Source organism: Rhinopithecus bieti, unplaced genomic scaffold, assembly GCF_001698545.2.
Source record: "Rhinopithecus bieti isolate Rb0 unplaced genomic scaffold, ASM169854v2 scaffold_12155, whole genome shotgun sequence".
NCBI lineage: Eukaryota > Metazoa > Chordata > Mammalia > Primates > Cercopithecidae > Rhinopithecus > Rhinopithecus bieti.
Genome location: NW_016807423.1, coordinates 1,044,257 through 1,058,334, shown reverse-complemented (window position 1 = coordinate 1,058,334; position 14,078 = coordinate 1,044,257). Strand labels below are relative to the sequence as shown.

The 14,078-nt window shown below is 39.4% G+C and overlaps 1 protein-coding gene and 1 pseudogene across 5 annotated transcripts in view; one reads left to right on the top strand and one right to left on the bottom strand.

The window, feature by feature from the left end:
• Positions 1 to 14,078, top strand: part of MAST2 (microtubule associated serine/threonine kinase 2) — a 259,350-nt gene that overhangs the window by 48,692 nt on the left and 196,580 nt on the right. The window lies entirely within an intron of this gene.
• LOC108535642 (translation machinery-associated protein 16 pseudogene) lies at positions 1,636 to 2,225 on the bottom strand (annotated as a pseudogene).

Here is a 14,078-nt window from a genome sequence, read left to right as displayed (position 1 = left end):
GAAATTGCAGAAATAAATTTTATTTTAGTTTTCAGAAGTAAAAAAAAGTTATGATACTTTAACTGTTAACAAGGCTTAGTTGATATTCGGTTAACCTAATACAGCATTAATGTTTTATTCTTTTCTTGAAAATAAATATACCTGCATTGTGCTCTTTTAAAACATACTAAGGATACTTGCATTTAACAAGTTTTTTGAGGAAGAAAATTATACAACATTCATGTTTTCATGATACTGAAAATACTGAATTATATGTCAATTTAATTTGTCTCTTAGAGGAAATAGTAACACAATTAAAATCACTGGTTCTCTAATCTTTAGTTCTGTCTCCACAAATAAAACCTATCACTTTTCACAATAAAAAAGCAAAAAATAATATACAATTAAAAGGAGCTAAACTGAAATTCTTTATCCTCTTTTTCTTTTTTTGAGACGGAGTCTCACTCTGTCGCCCAGGCTGGAGTGCAGTGGTGTGATCTGGCTCACTGCAAGCTCTGCCTCCCAGGTTCACACCATTCTCCCACCTCAGCCTCCTGAGTAGCTGGGACTACATGCGCCCCCCACCACGCCTGGCTAATTTTTTGTGTTTTTAGTAGAGACGGGGTTTCACTGTGTTAGCCAGGATGGTCTTGATCTCCTGACCTCGTGATCTGCCCGCCTTGGCCTCCCAAAGTGCTGGGATTAGAGGCATGAGCCACCGAGTCCAGCCTGTTTATCCCTGTTTCAAAAGATAAATTAATTGTGGGAGATAATAACAATCATCACGGATTTTTTTTTTAACCATTTAACTCTGGTTCAAAAGATAAATAATAATCTATAATCCACCAGTATATACAAATTTCTTATCACATTTTCCCTTATGTTGTAAAGAAAGGAAAATAGGTTTAATGTTTAAAAGAAGGATTAATTTGACATTATTACTGAAAGACAGTTTTCTATTATCACAGCTCAAAAAATACCCACAGGAATCTTTTAGGAAACAGGTTACTGCCCATTTCACAAAATGTGAAATTAGGTGATTGTAAATATACAAGAAAAACAAAACATTTTCTGTCCTTAGTTATATTGCTCCCTCCCGGCCTGAAATTCAGATGAAAAAGATTAAACAACTTTTGCAGATCATGTCTATCTATTTTAGCAACTTAAAGTAAATGAAAAGCAATCTTCATTTTAAAGTAAATGTCATAGGCCGGGTGCGGTGGCTCATGCCTGTGTTGCCAGCACTTTCAGAGTCTGAGGCGGATGAATCACGAGGTCAGAAGTTCGAGACCAGCCTTACCAACATGGTGAAACCCTGTCTCTACTAAAAAAACACAAAACAAATTAGTTGGGCGTGGTGGTGGGTGCCTGTAATCCCAGCTACCTGGGAGGCTTAGGCAGGAGAATTGCTTGAACCCAGCAGGTGGAGGTTGCAGTAAGCCGAGATGTTACCACTGCACTCCAGCCCAGATGACAGTGCAAGACTCCGTCTTAAAAAAAAAAAAATCTTAACACCATTTTGAAACTGCAAATGAAACTCTCATCGTATAAGATAATGTCAACATCAAATTCTTGTATCTTGATGATTATGTACCATAATCAATGAATGTAATTTGAAGCTCTCAGATTACTCATTTTGAATTCAAATGAAGACCGTTAGGCTACTGCAGTCATTTCCTCATCTGAGTCATTTGATTCATCGTTTAGTTCCAGTTCCCCTAAATCTTGGTCTACAATTATAATAGTTTTCCTCTTGCACTTCTTGGGAATTACGTCAGCGTAGATTTTCTCATTTTAATGTTTGGCAATTTCTTCAGATCAAAGTCTCATTCCCTAAATGTTTTCAGATTACTTGCATTTAGAATGTCTGGATTCTCAAGGCCATATCCTTCATACTGCTGTCCCTCCTGCTCCATTGTCTGCTTGATGATGGTGTCCTGGGAACAGTGCCGCCTCCCCTGCCTGTTGCTCAATCTGCTCCAGCTCACTGCTAAATTTGTTTAAGTACCTTTCAGTTAGTTCACAAGCATCTTTGTTTGAATATCTTTTTTTGGGGGGATCAAGATGATTTTGAAACCATTGCAGTTTTAACCAATAAGATTGAAACACAAGGCCTTTTCATTCTTCAATTTTCGTTTTTTTCTTGTTTGTGGGCCTCTGTCATAATTTGAGCTGCTTTTCTGCTATATGGATGAATGACTTTTTTTTTCCCCGTCCTGCACTTTTCCCTTTGGTGCTTTAGGCATGGTGACGTCCTTGTGGCCACGGAGGAGCTCCGCACCCTAGACCCAGGCAGTCTTACCAACTACAAGAGCAGCAGCTCACATGAGTACCCGGGCCAAATCCCATGTGGGGCCTCCCTTTTCTTTTTTTTTTTTTAAGATGAGGTTTTCCATATTGCCCAGGCTGGTCTCGAACTCCTGGGTTCAAGCCATCTCCCCACCTCTGCTTCCCAAAGGGTGTAAGCCACCATGCCCGGCCAGTACTAGTCTTTTAATTAGGCCATTATTGTCATGTGTTGCTTTGCACTGGTATATTTATAGTGCTGAGCAAAGACTGAAAAGCAGTGCTACTGGTGCATTCTATCATGCAGACAATATAATTATTAATGCTAATTAGTTGCAATAGAGAACTAATATTTGCTAGACCCTATTCCTAGTTTAACATACGTTCTCCATTATTTTCTCAGGAACATTGAGTGAGTTGTCATTCTTCATTTTGCGATATATCTTGTCTATAAATGTATAGGGAACAAGGCTGGTTTCAGCATGTGTAGACTGGTGGCCTTAAGAGATAGGAATGTTAAGAAATAGTAGTAGTGTACAATAAACTATTAATGTAACAGTCTTAAGACTGCTATCCTTAGAAGGGCTTGCGTGGAAGGTCGACTCTTGGCTGGTATCTGGAAACTTGAATGGTAAACAGTTTCCTACAATGATCAAAATTTCCTTGAATGATAAGAGTGACTTACTGTGCAAACAATGTGATTTATGCTGAACATTTACCTTCCTTCTGGGAGTCTGAAATTTTGGTATGTACTAGGCAAGAGGGTGCCTGTGTGAGCAGCTCCATTAAAACTTTGAATGGCCGGGTGCAGTGGCTCACACCTGTAATCCCAGCACTTTGGGAGGCTGAGGTGGGCGGATCACGAGGTCAGGAGATCAAGACCATCCTGGCAAACACGGTGAAACCCCGTCTGTACTAAAAAAAATACAAAAAAATTAGCCAGGCCTGGTGGCAGGTGCCTGTAGTCCCAGCTACTCGGGAGGCTGAGGCAGGAGAATGGCGTGAACCCAGGAGGCGGAGCTTGCAGTGAGCCAAGATCATGCCACTGCACTCCAGCCTGGGTGACAGAGCGAGACTCCGTCTCAAAAGAAAAAAAAAAAAACTTTGAACACTGAGTCTTTGGTGAGCTTTCCCAGTAGACAACATTTCATGGATATAGTTACCAGGCGTTGCTAGAAGAAATAAGTGTGTCTTATGTGACTTCACTGGGAGCGAACTCTGAGAAGCTTGTGCTTGGTTTTCTCCAGACTTTGCCTCATGTACCTTTTCCATATGCTGATTATATGCAGGGTCCTGTGAGTACTCCTGGAGGATCATGGAACCTGGGGTGGTCTTGGTGACCCCTGATGTAGTAGTCTTTGAAGGATTTATGAAAATAGTTTAGGATATAGCCAGAGTAATCAGGCAAGAAAAGAAATAAAGGGCATTCAAGTAGGAAGAGAGGAAGTCAGATTATCCCTGTTTGCAGATGACATGATTTTATATGTAGAAAACCCCATCATCTTGGCCCAAAAGCTCCTTCAGCTGATAAACAAATTCAGCAAAGTTTCAGGACACCAAATTAACATACAAAAAATCACTAGCGTTCCTATCCACCAACAACAGCCAAGCTGGGAGCCGAATCAGGAATGCAGTCCCATTCACGATTACCACAGAAAGAATACAATACCTAGGAATACAGCTAACCAGGGAGGTGCAAGATTGCTACAATGAAAATTACAAAACACTGCTCAAGGAAATCAGAGAAGACACAAACAAATGAAAAAACATACCATGCTCATGGATAGGAAGACTCAATGTCATTAAAATGGCCATACTGCCTGAAGCAGTTTACGGATTCAATGCTATTCCTATCAAACTACCAATAACATTCTTCACAGAACTAGAAAAAATGATTTTAAAATTCATATGGAACCGAAAAAGAGCTTGAATAGCCAAGGCAGTCCTAGGCAAAGAGAACAAAATTGGGGACCTCACGTTACCCGACTTCAAACTGTACTACAGGGCTACAGTAACCAAACAGCATGTTACTGGTACAAAAGGCACATAGATTGATGGAACTTTATTTCTGGGAGAAATAAAGCTGCACACCTACGACCATGTGGTCTGTGACAAAACTGACAAAAACAAGAAATGGGGAAAAGACTCCCTATTTGAGAAGTGATGCTGCGATGACTGGCTAGCCATATGCAGAAGATTAAAACTGGACCCACTCTTTGTTTTGTTTTTTTTCGAGACAGAGTCTCGCTCTGTTGCCCAGGCTGGAGTGCAGTGGTGCGATCTTGGCTTACTGCAAGTTCTGCCCTCCGGGTTCACGCCATTCTCTTGCCTCAGCCTCCTAAGTAGCTGGGACTACAGGCTCCTGCCACCATGCCCAGCTAATTTTTTGTATTTTTAATAGAGACGGGGTTTCACCGTGTTGGCCAGGATGGTCTTGATCTCCTGACCTCATGATCCTCCCGCCTCTGCTTCCCAATAAAGCTGGACCTCTTCTTTACACCATATACAAAAATCCACTCAACATGGATTAAAGACTTAAATATAAAACCCAAAACTAAAAACCCTGGAGGACGACCTAGGCAATACCATCCTGGACATAGGAATGGGCAAAATGTTCAAAGACACCAAAAGCAATCTCAATAAAAGCAAAAATTGGCAAGTGCGATCTAATTAAGAGTTACAACAAAAGAAATGATAAGCAGAGTAAACAGACAGTCCATAGAATGGGAAAAAATGTTTGCAAATTGTGCATCTCTCAAAGGTTGAATATCCAGCATCTATAAGGAACTTAAACAAATTTACAAGAGAAAAACAACCCCATTAAAAAGTGGGCAAAGGACATGAACAGACATTTTTCTTTTCTTCTTTTTTCTTTTTTTTTTTGAGACAGAGTCTTACTCTGTCGCCAGGCTGGAATGCAGTGGTGTGATCTTGGCTCACTGCAACCTCTACCTCCTGGGTTCAAGCTGTTCTCCTGCCTCAGCCTCTTGAGTAGCTGGGACTACAGGCGTGTGCCACTATGGCTAGCTCATTTTTGTATTTTTGGTAGAGACAGGATTTCACCATGTTGGCCAGGATGGTCTCAATCTCTTGACCTTGTGATCCACCCGCCTCGGCCTCCCAAAGTGCTAGAATTACAGGCGTGAGCCACTGCACCTGGCCGAACAGACACTTTTCAAAAGAAGGCATACATACGGCCAACAAGCATATGAAAAAAAGCTCAATATCACTAAGCATTAGAAAAATACAAATCAAAACCACAGTGAGATACCATCTCACACCAGTCAGAATGGCTCTTGTTAAAAGGTGAAAAAAAACCCCAAAAAAAAACAGATGTTACCAAGGTGGCAATGAAAAGGGAACACTTATACACTATTGGGAGTGTAAATTAATTCAACCATTGTGGAAAGCAGTGTGGGGATTCCTCAGAGAGCTAAAAGCAGAACTGCCATTTGACCCAGTAATCCCTTTACTTGGTGTATACCTAGAGGAATGTAAATTATTCAACTATAAAGACATGTGCACGTGAATGTTCATTGCAGCACTATTCACAGTAGCAAAGACATAGAATCAGCCTAAATGCATATCAGTGACAGATTGGATAAAGAAAATTTGGTCCATATACACCATGGAATACTATGCAGCCATGAAAAAGAAACGAGATTATTTCTTGTTTAGGACTATGGATGGAGCTGGAGGCTACTATCCTAAGCAAACTAACACAGGAACAGAAAACCAAATACCACATATTCTCACTTATAAATGGGAGTCGAATGATGAGAACTCATGAACACAAAGAAGGGAATAATAAACATTGGGGTCTACTGGAGAGTGGGAGGAGGGAGTGCTGCAGAAAAAATAAGTATTGCTACTAGGCCGTTGACATATATAACAGAACTTTACATGTACCCACCCCCCAACCCTGAATCTAAAATGAAAAAAAAAAGATTAAAGGTAATCTCTTCAGATTTACATTAATGGTAGGGGTTGAAAGTTGTTTTGTGTGTAATGACTTAAGGTCTTTTCATAGCATCTGAGACAGCCATCTTTTCCTCTGTTACTATTTGTCCTGTAACTGGCATTGCTTGCTTTGTACCTCTAGGATGGTGTGATGGTTAATACTGAGTGTCAACTTGTTTGGATTGAAGGATGCAAAGTATTGACCCTGGGTGTGTCTGTGAGGTTGTTGTCAAAGGAGATTAACATTTGAGTCAGTGGGCTGGGAAAGGCAGACCCACCCTTAATCTGGGTAGCCATCATCTAATCAGCTGCTGCCAGCACAGCTAGAGAATCTAAAGCAGGCAAAAAAATGTGAAAAGGTTAGACTGGCCTAGCCACCCAGCCTACATTTTCCTCCCATGCTGGATACTTCCTGCCCTCAAATATTGGACTCCAAGTTCTTCAGTTTGGGACTTGGACTGGCTCTCCTTGCTCCTCAGCTTGCAGACAGCTTATTGTGGGACCTTGTGACCGTGTGAGTTAATACTTAAAAAACTCCCCTTTGTGTATATATATATCTATCCTATTAGTTCTGTCCCTCTAGGGAATCCTGGCTAATACAGATGGTATTTCTTCTGCCATGTCCGCTTCATGTACTTTATGGTTTGTAAAGGAGATTGAAAGAGCAGCACTCTGTTTTCTTGGCCTGTTAACTCTATGTATCGGGTCTTATGTTCCTCGTTTTCGTTATTTTTATACGGTTAATATTATATGTGTGCCCACTATTTTAAAGTATTATACTGGGGACTGTACGTGATAAAAAAGAATAAGATACATACCTCATAATCTGCTTCATCTGGGCCTGTTTCTTCTTTTTTTCCTGTACTTTGCCTAAGCTTAGTAAGTCTTCTTCTGCTTTTTTTTTTTTTTTCCATTTTCTGCCTCAGGATTTCCTGACTGACATTTTATATTTGTGAATACAGTTAACAGTTTAGGCACTAACAAACTCTCTTAGAATGTTGATCGTATTTCCCATATTTGCAAAATTGTTTTACCCTATATAATGACATCTTTTGGAGCATATACTGTGGTGTGTGTGTGAGAGAGAGAGAACAGAGAGAAATTACAGTTTGTTACTATGTTTAATGAGAGAGAGAATTTTAGGAAGAATTGTGAGTTAAGATATTCTGTCATTAACATATGGATTGTATATATAATAAATGGTTTATTAATAATGCAAACTCTGGTAGGCTAAACTGAATTTATTGTAGTTCACTTGGTTCTGCGATCCATTTGAAACTAATTTGCAAATTTTCAGCATAAATTGCATATTACACAGAAACATTTTTCTGTTGCAGGACCTGGGAAATAATCTTGCAAGAATGTTGTAAAGTTAAAGGTAAATTGACCAAGGATAGTACCAATTCTTTGGCAGAGAGATACAAAAGGGGGATAACATCAATATAATTGTAATTTTGAGGATAATATTGTTTAGATAGACCTTTAAATTGAGGCCACGGCATGTCTGGGCTGTTGGGTCCCTTTCTAAATCTCATCTGGTTTAAGTTAGTAATAAGATATAGTATATCTATATGTTGTCTAGATTTTTATTCATTCAGCAGACATATTTCTAGTTCCCATGGGGTATCAGGAATTGTGGTGAATGCAGGAGAAATTCAGATATGATATATAAGACATTGTTCTTGCTCTTAGGGAACTACTTAACTAGTAATTGTATGATTGCCATAATAGAGAACTGTGTGAGGCATGGTTTGATCACAACAGCGGTGATCAGTTCTGGATGTGGGTGGGATTTAAAAGCTTAATAATGATGATGCTTGAGTTGAGTTTTAAAGAATGATTAGAAGTGAATAGGCATGTCAGGAGTGTCTGTGAAGGAATACATTTTTCTAGGGAATGAAGGAAAGCTTCATGGAAGAGGTAGCATTTGAGCTGGACTCTAAAGGATAGGGAAGATTTAGACAGTGAAAGATTGAGCCTGGGGAGGGACTGGGCCTTTCTGGAGTAGAGAACATGCTGTAAAGGTATGGTTGTTTAAAATCTTTGAAATGACAAGTAGTTCATTTAGGCTGGAGTATGGAGTTTATTTATTCATACTATATGGCAGTCATTGTGCCTGGTGCTGGCTGCATCTTAGTAAACAAAACAGACATGGTCCCTGTCTTCATGGAGCTTCAGGGAAGGAGTGGAATGGTAGATTGTGAATAGTAGGTTGAGTAGATAGGATTAAATAGTAAAGGAGTTTGAATATTAAGTGGAGGCATTAGGACTTAATTTTTAGGTAGCGAGGAGCCCTGGAAGATTATTGAAATGGTTGCAAATGTTTGACTATGGCACTGAAGAGAGAGTAGAGTGAAGGGGATCTTGTTTAGAGGTGATAGCTGGAGTTAAAGGATAGTGTGCAGATATAATAAATAAGTAGGTCGGTGAGAAGAGAGATCAGTGTCTGTTAAGTGGTCAGAGAATTTTTTTTTTTGTTTTTCGAGATGGAGTCTCACTCTGTTGCCCAGGCTGGAGTGCAGTAGCGTGAACTTGGCTCACTGCAAGCTCTGCCTCCCGGGTTCACACCCTTCTCCTGCCTCAGCCTCCCGAGTAGCTGGGACTACAGGCGGCTGCCACCAACCACGCCGGCTAATTTTTTTTGTATTTTTTTTAGTAGAGATGGGGTTTCACTCTGTTAGCCAGGGTGGTCTTGATCTCCAGACCTCGTGATCCCCCGCCTCGGCCTCCCAAAATGCTGGGATTTCAGGCATGAGCTACCGCGCCCGGCCTAGACAATATTTTTTGATTGAATGAGGGCTTTTGTGTCTGCTCGTGTTCTTTACTCTCTGGGTACCTTTCTTGCTTTTCTCATCAGTTGTCTCTTTCGCTTTCTTCCATTTTATTTACCCACCCTTATTCTGTCCCTTTTTCCTAATTGGCTCATTCATGAAATTTATTTTATTTTATTTTATTTATTTTTTTTGAGACAGAGTTTCGCTCTTGTTGCTCAGGCTGCAGTCCGATGGCACAATCTCGGCTCACCGTAACCTTCTCCTCCCGGGTTCAAGCAATTCTCCTGCCTCAGCCTCCCGAGTAGCTGGGATTGCAGACATGCGCCAACACGCCTGACTAATTTTGTATTTTTAGTAGAGATAGGGTTTCTCCATGTTGGTCAGGCTGGTCTCCAACTCCCGACCTCAGATGATTCGCCCATCTTGGCTTCCCAAAGTGCTGGGATTATAGGCATGAGCCACCACGCCCAGCCTATGAAATATCTTTTAGATTATTTTCTGGAACTAATTATCTAATAGTTATCTTTTGCTTAGGAAACTCTAATGACTCTTATACTTATTATTACAAAGACTTGATATATCTTAGAGAATGATTCCATTAACCAGAAAACAAGAATATGGTAGTCAGGATAGATCTAGGAGTGAGAAAAAGAGCTTTAAGTTTGAGGTGTCTATATGTTAAACAAATGGTTGACCAGCAAGCAATTATGTTCAGAGCTCAGGAAATTTGTGATAGAGATGTAGATTTAAGAGTCAAAGATTCATCAGTATGAAAATGGCAGCTGAAGCTATGAAGGTGGATGAGTTCACTCAAGGAAGAACACGGAAGGATTAAAAGACAAGGACAAACCTTTGGGGGAACCCCTCTTCTGTTAGATGGTGATCTTCTTTAGGACAGAGATCATGTGTCTCTCAATTTAATAAACCTTTTTTGACTCCTGTATGCCAGGCACAGAGAAGAATAAAATGTGATCTTTGTGCTTAGCAAGATCCCAGCCTTTTAGGATGAAGAGAGATGTGTAGTCAGCAGTGCAGAGCAAAAGATACCCTAAGGGATGAAGATAAACTGCTCTTGAGTCTTGCATCTTCAATATCTGTCTCATTACTACACTCAATATGATTGGGTAGTTAGCTTTTTTGCTCTTATAAGGAGTGTAATCAATTTGTGGAATGTTTTATATTGCTGTATTTAAAAAGAAACCAACTAGTCCTTTCAATAAATTAGTTGCTTTGTATGTATATTGACTTTGATTTTAATGTTTTTGTAGACTAATAGTATTAAATGGAATAAAAAGGATGTTTGCCAGTGTGTTTTAAATGAAAATGCCCGGAGAATTGTGAGTAGGAAGATGTATATTGAAATAAACCATATAATTGCTCTTAATGGGTGATAAGAATTGATTCCCCACCTTTTTTTATTCTTTTGGTAACCTTTAGCAAATATTTATTTAGTACTTCTTACTAGTGTATATGGGCAGTGTTGATTATAGAGGGTTTTTTTTCCCTTGTGGAATTTAGAGCTTCCTGGGGTGTCAGATATTAACAGATTTTCAAAGGAATAAGTTAAAGTCAGCGTTTATGTAATTATATAGCTGTAAATAGCAATGAAAGATTGAAGTTATGTCAGTGCTATCAAAGAACCACATAGTGTTTATACTACAAATAAAATGAATCTGGGTGTTTTGTTAAACTGGTATTTCTGTATGAAATTATGATCCATCTCTGCACAGTGACTTCTGATCTGGATTATTAATACTTCTGACAGTAAAACTTTATGAGACATTTTATTGTGTATTCTATAGTTTTCAGTTTAGGTTCCTGATTATGAATGCAAATATGAATTGCTATATTGTGCCTGTTAAAGAAATTGATGGGGATCTAATCTAGCCTTGTCACTTTGATTGTAGCTCTCATTATCAGCTTATGGTAGCAGTCTGTTAGCTGCATTGTATTGAAGGGCCTCAGCTGTTTCCCTTTAGCACAATTGTTGATGTAGATGAGAAGCATGGCTCATTGGCATTTTAGAATATCAATTTCATGGGGAAAAGAATAACCTTCTTTAAACATAGGATACACAATCCTCTTTGTGCTTAAAGTGTCATATTAAAAAACTTTTAGATTTATACTTGGTATTGTTTTACTTGATACTTGCCTATTTGCATAAATAGTCAGAGTAGTGTAACAATAGTCATATCCTTCCCTTAGAAGTAATGAAGACATTCACTAATATTTCCATATCAGCTAGCATTGCTTGTAGTAGAGCCAATCTTGAATGGCATATTTATAGCATGATTAGAAATATAATGTTTATGAGCTTATATCCTATGTGCTAAGGACTATGCTGAGTATTTTGAAATGTATGAATTGATTTACTGCTTATATCAGCCCCATGAAATAGGGATGCTTACTTAATGTATAAGTTGAGGAAATGGATGTTCAAAGAAGTTATGTAACCTGCCCAGGTTCACACAGATGGTTCATGACAGAAGTATGGTTTCAGTCTGAAAGTGTCTTATGCAGAGCCAGTGATCTTAATCCATCTGATGATATGTTTGTCATTGTTTTGTGATCACTTTATCTGGGAAACTTCTGTCTTGATTTCACTTGCACTATTGTTGTTGAGAAACTGTAGGAACACTTTTTCTTCAGTGTTCTTACAACTCCTTTTTTTCATCTAAAACCAGATAGAAAAAAGATGGAATGTTTGAGCAAGGTAGATTAAACTGGGTACCCTGTATTTTTATTTGCCAAACCCAGCAACCCTAAACAGGGAGGAACCTCAGAGCAATTGATTCAAGGGACCTGGATGACTTTCAAACTTTGCTGCAAATTGGAATCATCTGGGAATCTTTAAAAAAAAAAAAAATACTGGGATGCCTGACTCCAAGTCCCAAATTTAATTGGTATGGGATGTGTCCCAGAGATCAAGATTTTTTTAGAGCTCCCCAGGTTAATTCTCATGTGCATCAAAGTTTGGGAGTCCCTGAAATATGGGAAGCTCAAGGCTTTAAAGGACTTAAAAAAATTTGTGCATGGTAGTTTATTTACCTCTTTCTTAGCAATATTACAAAAATGCTGTTGTAAGTATCAGTGTTCACATATCATTTCATACTGATGTTTATATCTGGGACAGAGACTCTGAAATTGGATTGCTGTATAAGGCTGCATTCATATATTATTTTAATAGGTATTTTTTTAACAGTTTACTTTCCACCTGCAGTATCTGAAAGCATTTCTTACATTTCTATATTATTAGATATTAAAACTCATCATTTTTGCCACACTGTATTTCTTTTTAAAATCTTGGCTCAGTGTGGCAGCTCATGCTTCTAATCCCAATGCTTTGGAAGGTGAGGCAGGAGCATTGCTTCAAGTCTACCAAAATAAAATAAAATAAAAAATTACCCAGGCATGGTGGCATGTGCCTGTAGTCGTAAGCTACTGAGGAGGCTGAGGCGGGAGGATTGCTTGAGCTAAGGAGTTCAGGACTACAGTGAGCTATGATCACATCACTGCACTAGAGCCTAGGTGTTATAAAGCAAGACCGTGTCTCTAAAACAAGAAAAAAACAGTTTCATCCATTTAATACATTTAGTCATCTATTAATAGTCTGAAAATCCCTGCCTTTTTTTTTTTTTTTAGACGGAGTCTCACTCTGTCCCCCAGGCTGGAGTGCAGTGGCATGATCTCCACTTACTGCAACCCTCGCCTCCCAGGTTTAAGTGATTCTTCTGCCTCAGCCTCCAGAATACCTGGGACTACAGGCATGCGCCACCACACCCTGCTAATTTTTGTGTTTTTAGAAGAGACGAGGTTGGCCAGGCTGGTCTCAAACTCTTGGCCTCAAGCGATCTGCCTCCCTCGGCCTCCCAAAGTGCTGGGATTATTGGTGTGAGCCACTACACCCAGCTGAAAAATCTTTGTCTTAACTGGTGTATTTAGTCCATTTACTTACTTGTGCTTATTGATGTACTTGGATATTTATCTGCTGTCTTATTTGGTACTCTTCAGCCTGCCCTGTTTCCTTTTTTTCCTGTTTTCTTTTATATTGATAGGTTGTTATTTTTGTTTTTACTCTCCCAACCTCAACTGGTTTAGAAATTATACAGTGTTCCTTTTCTTTTAGTAAGGTTAACCTACTACTTGCAACATGCACATTGTAGCTTGGGTATTTTTGTTGTTTCCCTATTATATTTAGGTCAAGTATTATTTTATATATTTCTGTTCGTAGCATACCCAGTAACTGTTGAGATGATAATTGGTTTTAAGTCACCAGATATAAAATCATCCATCAAATATTGTTTCTTAGGTGTGTCAGCTATATTAGATCAGTATAGATTTTGCCAAGAAAGACTAAGAGGAGAATCAAATATTTATTTATTTATTTATTTGCAGTTGCAAGATTTAATAGAGTGAAAACAGAGCTCCTATACAAAGGGAGGGTATCCAAAGAGGGTAGCCGTTGCTGGCTCGAATGCCTGGGTTTATATCCCAATCATTGTCCCTCCTGCTGTGCTCTCAGGCAATAGATGATTGGCTATTTCTTTACCTCCTGTTTTTGCCTAATTAGCATTTTAGTGAACTCTCTTTACTAAAGTTAACACACTTTAGTATGTTAACTTGCAAGCCCCGTGTGTAAAGGTGGATGTGGTCACCTTCCCAGCTAGGCTTAGGGATTCTTAGTCGGCCTAGGAAATCCAGCTAGTCCTGTCTTTCAGTCCCCCCTCTCAACAGGAAAACCCAAGTGCTATTGGGGAGGTTGGCCAATGACCACTGTAACTGCTTCCTGCTGAATTGGGGCATAGTAGGGGTCATGCAGTCGAGATTTCCTCAGGAGGGGTGCCTTTGATGTCATCAACATCGGAGCGTGGGCTAGCAGGCTGGTCCAGGGGTCTGTGGTAGATCTTAGTCGTGGACGGCATCTGGGGCTCCATTTGAAGAAATATTTGTAGTTTTACAGCTTTGATTCTGAAGAGACAAACTTAACAAGGAGGTTAAAGATACAGGGATTGAAATGTGTGGCCTGCAGTGCAGGGGATTATTTCTTTGGCACACTTCACAGGCCCTGACTATCTGCTT